The 8,588-nt window shown below is 37.5% G+C and overlaps 1 pseudogene; it reads left to right on the top strand.

Annotated features, from left to right (window-relative positions):
* Positions 1-1,535: 1,535 nt before the first annotated feature.
* Positions 1,536-3,029, top strand: LOC113295443 (annotated as a pseudogene).
* The last annotated feature ends 5,559 nt before the right edge of the window (positions 3,030-8,588 follow it).

Below are 8,588 nucleotides of genomic sequence, written 5' to 3'. Positions count from 1 at the left end.
GATATGGGGTGACCTAGAATTACTTCTAATGCCTTTACCCAAAATAAAACCATGGTCCCCCCAAAAAAACCATGGTCCCCAAAAAATCGAGGTACTAGTTTGGTGATACTAGTTAGTGGCAGGTCCACCCATTAAAGCCCAGTAATCAGAGGTCCATAATTAAAAGAAAACATAAAAATGGACCAAATTTTTTGATTCCTGGTCCTATACACGTGTGGCTTTAGGCATGTGAAATATGAAAATACCAAAAATAACCTTTCTTATTTAAAGACCTATAAGCACGAGATAAACATTTCACGTTTCATATTCATTTTCTCTTTCCTCTCACTGCTATGCGATCAGATTTATGGTCTTCTTCAATATCTCTCGCTTCTACCAAATCAGATGAAAATTTCTTTGTTGCAATGTTTATATTAGGGTTTTCACGATCTAATCGTGGTTGTATTTGATTTCTTCTTTTATCTCCGTGTCTAATTTGTTGATTATTTTACTAGATCTAGATGAATAATCAGATTGTTTGTTCATTTCGTTATTAGATCTGATTATACCAGTTCCATTTTTGTTGGTTTTAGATTTATTTCAGTTTGTTGTTGTGTATGAACCAGCAGTACGTATATCCCGTATTGACAGAAACCTGGTCTACTTTTAAGAAGAAGAAGAACAAGATGGTACATCATTATGATTTACGAGGAGAATATTTGTTTTCTGTTTCCAGGTATGCTTTCTAATCATCTTGTTTGATTATTTTGTTCGGTTTTTCTTCTTTTGATTTGTTTTTTTATTGTATTATGATAATCAAATCGATTTTATTGACGCTTTTATGGATTTTAGGTTTTTTACAGTTGTTTTTCGTGTATGAATTGAGAGTAAATATATGGCGTACTGATACAAAACTCTTCTGATTTTGTTTTATTCGAAGTTTTTCCAATTTTTTTGGTTCGATCCATGAGTATGTATGTATAATACTGAAGTTTTGTCACCTTTTTTTGTCTTATCCGTCAGTACATATACGAAATACTGTAATATCTGTTTCGATCCTCTTATTTTTCATAGATCCGTTACCTATTCTTGTCATCCAATTGATTTGTAGTTCATGAATCTTCAGTACACTTATCGCATACTGATAGGAAGTGCTATTTGGTTGTGTTTTTGCTCCTTTTTTAGTCTTATCCGTCAATACATATACGAAATATTGTAGTATCTGTTTTGATCCTCTTATTTTTTTATATATCCGTCACCTATTCTTGTATGCAATTGAGTTTTTGCCACTTTTTTGACATGCAGTTCAGCTTTTAGTTGATGAATCCGCAGTACGTATATGTCAAACTGATATAAACTTCTTATGATTCTGTTTTATTCAGAGTTTTTTCACTTTTTTTGGTTTGATCCATGAGTACGTATGTGAAATACTGAAATATGTGCTTTGATTTTTTATTCGGTTATATTCATGGATTCATCATTTCTTGACATGTAATTGAGTTTTTAGTTTATGAATCTGCAATATGTATATATATGACGTAGTGATAGAAACTTCTTTTGATTCTGTTTTATTCTGCCAATTGGTTGAGGTTAATGCACATTCTTTATTCAGTAAATGGTTCTCTGAAAGTGGTAAATTGGTATGTACATTTGCTCTTCAACTGCTTCACTGAACTTCCAATTAAATGTAAAGAAATCATAGTCTTTTGAAATTCAATCTTTGTTCAAATTGTTTTAATCAGGTTGCGAAACTTTTTCAAAAAATCCAAGAGATGGTAGAGGAAGATAACAGCCTGGTATTTGTTTTGATTGGTGAGCATATCTTCATCCATCCACATTATTGTACTTTCTGCTAGGTTCTTTCACAAACTCTTTTGCTAACTTATTTTGACAATATGTAGTAACAACCTTTCTTTTGCTTTGTAGATGAAGTTGAAAGCTTAGCTTCTGCTCGAAATGCTGCTTTGTCTGGATCCGAACCTTATGACTCGATTAGGGTATCATAACTTCTCTGAACTAGGAACACAAAGTAATCTAATGCACTTTATAGCCATGTAACGTAAGTTGTATTATATTCAGGTTGTGAATGCTTTACTCACTCGGATGGATAAATTAAAATCCTCGCCTAACGTCATCATCCTAACAACTTCAAATATTACAGCTACAATAGGTACGCCTGCAATGAATCAGTACATTCTTTTTATTAACTATAGATGCTGCCAAAAGTTTCATTTTTCCTGCCAGGAAAGACTTTAATTTCTGGAGTTGCCTGTATGTAGCATTTAAGAATCCTTTTATCGTGAGACCCAGCCAGTTTTTCCGAGATCTGGAATAGAAATCTGTGTTCTATACGCATCTTTCTTAAATGTGGAATCTATAGACTGACTATGGTTTAGATTCCAGATATTGCGTTTGTCGATAGGGCAGATATTAAGGCCGATGTGGGGCCTCCAACCCTTCAAGCAAGGTATGAGATACTAAGGTCGTGCATCCAGGAACTGATTCGAACTAAAATTTTGACAGATCAACAGGTAATGTTTCCTTTTCCTCATTCACCTAATTGTTGATAAGCGTGAATTCAGAATTTCTAGATTATTCGGAGAGACACTGCGGTTCAGTCTGCCAAAGGTCCACTTACTAGCTTGTGTTGATCCATGTTTCTGTTGTTCTAGGAACCACTCATTCTTCCAAGTTTTGCAAGTGTAAGAAAGAAGCTGAATGCACCCAGCATACACGAGAGTCTGGGTCCACTTGAATTGGCTAAGCAATTGCTGGAAGCCTCAGAAATTTGTGAGGTCAGAGATCAACAAATAATTCTTAAAATCCATATGATGAGTAACTAATCCAAATTTGATTACCTAATAATACTTAAATGATTTTGGATTCTTTGTTATTTCAGGGATTAAGTGAAGAGCATTAAGAAAACTTCCTTTCTTAACTCATGCCTCTCTTACAAACCCTAACAATTGTGAACCTAGCAAGTTCTTGCAAACATTAATTGAGACTGCCAGGAGGGAGTTGTCTGAGCTATGTAGTTGATCTTATCAGCTAACCGAATGCGTTAGTGCACACCAACTTTGTTGTGTTTTAATATTGTTATATTCTGCTCACATTTACAGGTTCATATGTCAAATGCATACGTACTCTATATGTAACCAGTGCTGCAGATATATACTCAGATTTGTAAGTGGTGTAGCAGATATGTATTCAAAATTTTGTAAGAAGTGTCGCACATATGTACTCAAATTTGTAATCAGTGTAGCAGATATATACTCAAATTTGTAAACAGTGTAATAGATATGTACTCAGATTTGTAAACAGTGTAGCAGATATGTACTCAAATTTGTGGTCATTTCCATGTTTTAATTAAATTTGGACCTCCAGATAAAATAAAATCCTGATTTGATATAAACAGTGTTGCAGATATGTTCTTCTGACCGTTTCAGCGGTTTTAGTACGGGAAACAAAACCGTAAGAATGTGTTGCATTCTTCACACGTATTTAGCTCTAGGGTAATTTGGTCATTTTGCTTGTTTCAAATAATTATGGATCTAGTGATAAGTCTAAAATCCGGTTGGACCCTAGTATAACTAACTTATTGGGCCTAGGACCAACCAACAAAATTTCCTTCTTTTATATCTCTTTTCAATTCTGCCCGATTCCAAATTAAGTGTCTCAGCCCATTAGCCAAGCCCAGTCATATACAGCCCAAATTCAACTGAGTTAATTACCTGGATCGGGGAGTCAACTCATTCTGGTATAAACCCAGCAGCATTGTGTTTGTATTTCCGGACATTCTATGGCTTATCTTCCCTGCATCCTACACATTCATCTATCATCATTCATTCATACGCGGTAACAGCCAACACCCATATGCAGCTTCAATCACCAATAGTTCAGCCATACTAACTCTTCCCTAGTATGTAAACAACCACATAATTCATGCATTCCAAGCACAGCTACCAACTCTTCATCAGCTCAAGTCTGCACACAACCCATTACAGCTGCAGAATTGAAGTAGCACTGCACCTTTATAATCAACAGTCACTCATTCACAGCAATTTCAGTTGCAGCCACGACTGCATCACCAGGTTCAGTTCCTATCTGCTCCCAAAGCACTATTTTCAAACCTTGACCAAATCCACTCCGAACTCGACTACAAGCTAAACCCGTTCTTCCCTGACTTGGCAGCAACGCATCTGATTTTTCTCCTTGCAATTTCAGCTTCTAAACTCTGCATCCAAGACACATAAGCATCACCATTGCAGCAACACAAACTCGTCATGTACTTCCCTATAACCATCCTTCAACTCAGCTGCAACAGCAGCTTCTTCTTGACTCTCAGCCATCCCCTGCAGTTCCAGTTTGCTCAGCATCAGAACTTCAGCTGGAACTTAACCGTTATTCCCATCTCATCGGCTGAACCCATTCTCTGGCTCAGTCATTTCGTCATCTGTGTAAGCTCACCATCACTAGCCACCAGGTCTAACCTGCAATTACATTGCATACCAACACCATCTGGAACTGTAGCAATTCATTACCAACAACTGCACTGCATCCTCTTGGCCTTCCCCGTCTCAAGCTCACAGCTGATGGCATCAACACACACAGCAACCTCAAGTTCTGCTCCCTGCAACAGCTCCACTCCAACACAACTCAGTTCATTAACTCTGTCAGCTTCAGACTTCTGCCATTCCCTTGAGTTTCGACCTTGTATCCACAGTACCCATTACAACATCACTCCAACTGCATGACTTACCAGCTCGAACAGCACTGCGAGACTCAGACCTGCATAACCCCAAATTCAATCGATTGCAACCACCATCAGATTCACTCCTGTTCTGCTTCAAGACCCATCTGGCCAGACCTCCACACAGATTCCTCCATAGCAGCACAGTTCTTATCCTCCAATTCCATTTGTACTGCTCAACCTCATCTGACCCATAGCTATCTGCAGCACCAACTCATGTGCACTTCTTCTTGCATTCTACCAACTTCAACAGCACAGCTCAAATTAACCTCACCTCAAGTTACAACCATTACCCATAGCAGTTTCAGTACTAGTACCAGCTACCACCATCTGCAATTCAACCAAAATCCATTTGCAGCTCAACTGTAACTCCACAATCACCACTTGTAACTGCAACTGCACATCAGCTTCATTGCCTAGCCATTCTACCAATTTCCATTTCAATTCCTGCTATTTTCCATTTCCATCTCAATTATAGCTCAAACCCATAACGGTGTGCCTTTCTTGGCTTCAATTCTCTCTTCTAAACCTTCCCATTCATCTTCAATTAACAGCCAACAACAAACTCCATTCTCTGCATCTTCAGTTCTTCCTTGCACCGGCAGCAAACATCAAACACAGAAAAACCTTCTTGAATTCATCACCATTGGCCTTCAATTCCGGCTCTCAATCACTGGTTTCTGATAAGAGCAACGACCAACTTCCCTGAGTTCATCCTTGACAGCACCATGACCTTCAATAGACACCAATAACTCATCCTCTCCTGAATCTCCACTTTCTCAAATCGATAGCAGAGGCTTCATCTCTTCCCTGAGCTTCACAGAACCCCTTAATGGCTTCAAAATCTCCTCCTTGTATCTCTAGAACGACCACCAATCATCATATCCCCTTGTGTAAACACCCACGGCTAGTTGAGAGAAATTGGTGAATGAAATCATCTTTCAGCCGTTCTGTCAAACACATAGTGTGCATCCTGCAAACCGGTGATGGTTACCTGCCTGCTGTGTATTCGAGATTTCACAAACTCCTTCCCTGCAATACATACATTCAACACACACATTTGATAGCTCCTAATCATTTCAGAACTCCATATCTCTTCTTTATCTTCATTGAGAACAAAACCCACAGGATCCCCTCAATTCAGTCACAATCAATGGCAGACAACAACGGTTTCTTTTTCATCAATGTCAGGAAACGTCTTCATCTCTGTTTTGTCTCTTCAAACTCAAATTCAGTTTAATTCCCATCATTCCTTCACCAATTCTTCCTTCTTAAACTTGAATCCATCGCCGGCAAGAACCCTTATTACAGCGTTTAAGTCTGTTAAAAATGAGACAGAACTTTGTGTTTTCTGAATCTCAACCTGATTCAATTAGAGTATATTGGATGGGTTAGGTGGCTGCCCTGATCCAACTGTTCTGGTGCTCCAGCAATCCTTGTTTGAGGGACAATCGAGACTTGTGTCCTGCTAGCTCCAAGTCCGTGAACACATATAGCCTCCGAATCTTTTATGTCAATAACTCCAAAACACCTATAAACTCAAAATCAAACATAAGATACATAATTTACAAGAAAACTCGCATAGAAAACATAAACAATAGATAAATATCAAGGTGTTTTAGACACCTATCAGCAAACACATGGTAAGTACTAAAACCAATTGGTTTAGACATGCGAATGTCAGTTACACCTTTGAGAATTAAGTCTAAGGTGTGTTGAAGTTGAACAATGGAATTGTTATTCAACCTAGAGTTTCTCTTTAGCTTAACAGGCCCTTTTGAATCACAAAAGAGACATACTTTCTGATCATGAGGATGATTGGAAGGTTTTATCTTAACATCATCGTTTGAAGATTTCTTCCTTCCATTTGATGTGAAACATCCTTGATTGATGGAGATTTCAGGCACATCCTTTTTAATAGGAAGGGATTCCGATTTTACTTCTAAACCTGGAGCTTTGGTTTCAATAGAAGTAGATGGTGTAGAGGACTTTTTGACACGACCTTGAATAGAGAGTTTATTCAAGCAATGTTCAATTTCCAAAATATCCTTTTCAAGACTTGCCTCAAGTAGGATATGTGAAGACTGATCTTCGGCATTTTTGGAATTGCAGTCTCTTACTACACCAAGAAGAACATTGACATGGTTTTTCAACCGATTAAATCTATCAGCTTGGATTCTAACAAGATTTAGAATCAGTTGACTCTCTTCAGTTGTTTCCCTTTCATTAAAGGAGATAGACTCTTTTGAAGGATAATCGGAACAACACATGTCAGTATTTTTCTGTCTCATCAGAACACTAGGTTCGTCTATATTTGAGATTGAAGAATCTTTCTCTTTAATAGATATAATAGAGACAGAACTTTTATTTCTAGTGAAGCGTTTATCAGTGATAGCACTCTTGTCCATAGAGTCAGATCGCTACAAACACAGACTTATAAGGTCTTTAAACGTGTTTGACTACTCTGATACCAATTGAAAAAACGGGGTCAAACAACCACACCCAATATTTCGATTAGCAATCTGTATGGACTAACTCCAATATACTTTTAAGAGAATCAACTAGACAGTCAGACTCAATCTTAATAAAAGTATATCAAAGAGTTATATCTCTCTTTCTCGATTCAATACTTACTCAAGCAAATAGAAATCTGCGAGTCCAATTGAATACGAAAGAAATCACTTGAACGGTACCAAATACCAATGTTCAAGTATCAATCAATAACCAAAGGTTGGATTTCCCAATTGATTGATTCAAACGCACAACCTGTGATATTTCAATTATTTAACAAAATATAATGCGAAAAAAAAATAACACAGACACCAGAAGTTTTGTTAGCGAGAAAACCGCAAATTCAGAAAAACCTCGGGACCTAGTCCAGATTGAACACCATACTGTATTAAGCCGCTACAGACACTAGCCTACTACAAACTAACTTCGGTCTGGACTGTATTTGAACCCCAATCAATCTCACACTGAGTCAAGGTATAATTGCGCTCCTTACGTCTCTGATCCCAGCAGGATACTACGTACTTGATTCCCTTAGCTGATCTCACCCACAACTAAGAGTTGCTACGACCAAAAGTCGAAGACTTTAATAAACAAATCTGTATCACATAGAAAAGTCTACGGTAATGGATAAATCTGTCTCCCACAGAAATACCTACGAGTTTTTGTTCCGTCTTTTGATAAATCAAGGTGAACATGAACCAATTGATAAACCAGACTTATATTCCCGAAGAACAACCTAGTATTATCAATCACCTCACAATAAACTTAATTGACTAGCGAAACAAGTTATTGTGGAATCACAAACGATGAGACGAAGGTGTTTGTGATTACTTTTATATCTTGGCTATCGGAGAAATCAATCTCAAGACAATCCTTACGATTGTACTTAGTACGATAGAAACAACAATATCAGATCACACAACTACAAGAAAACTAGTATCGGTCTGGCTTCACAATCCCAATGAAGTCTTCAAGTCGTTAACCTACAAGGTCTCGATAGAAACCTAAGGTTAAAGGAGAATCGACTTTAGTCAATACAACTAGTATCACACAGGAGGTGTGGGGATTAGGTTTCCCATTTGCTATAGTTCTCCCTTATATAGTCTTTCAAATCAGGGTTTGCAATCAATGTTAGCTTAATAACAAAGCATTCAATATTTACCGTTAGATGAAATTCTGATTAGATTCAAGCTAATATCTTTCAACCGTTAGACCGAAACTTAGCTCGTTACACACAAACGAAATGCACATTTTTCTAGGTTCGTGGAACCGTACCCAAACTTGTACATCTAGTTGGTTCAACAGTAGTTAACCAAATGGTTAGCCATATGAGCACTTTCATATAAAC

The sequence above is a fragment of the Papaver somniferum genome, chromosome 7, assembly GCF_003573695.1.
Source record: "Papaver somniferum cultivar HN1 chromosome 7, ASM357369v1, whole genome shotgun sequence".
In the NCBI taxonomy this organism is placed as follows: Eukaryota; Viridiplantae; Streptophyta; class Magnoliopsida; order Ranunculales; family Papaveraceae; genus Papaver; species Papaver somniferum.
This window is presented reverse-complemented; position numbering and strand designations above follow the sequence as displayed.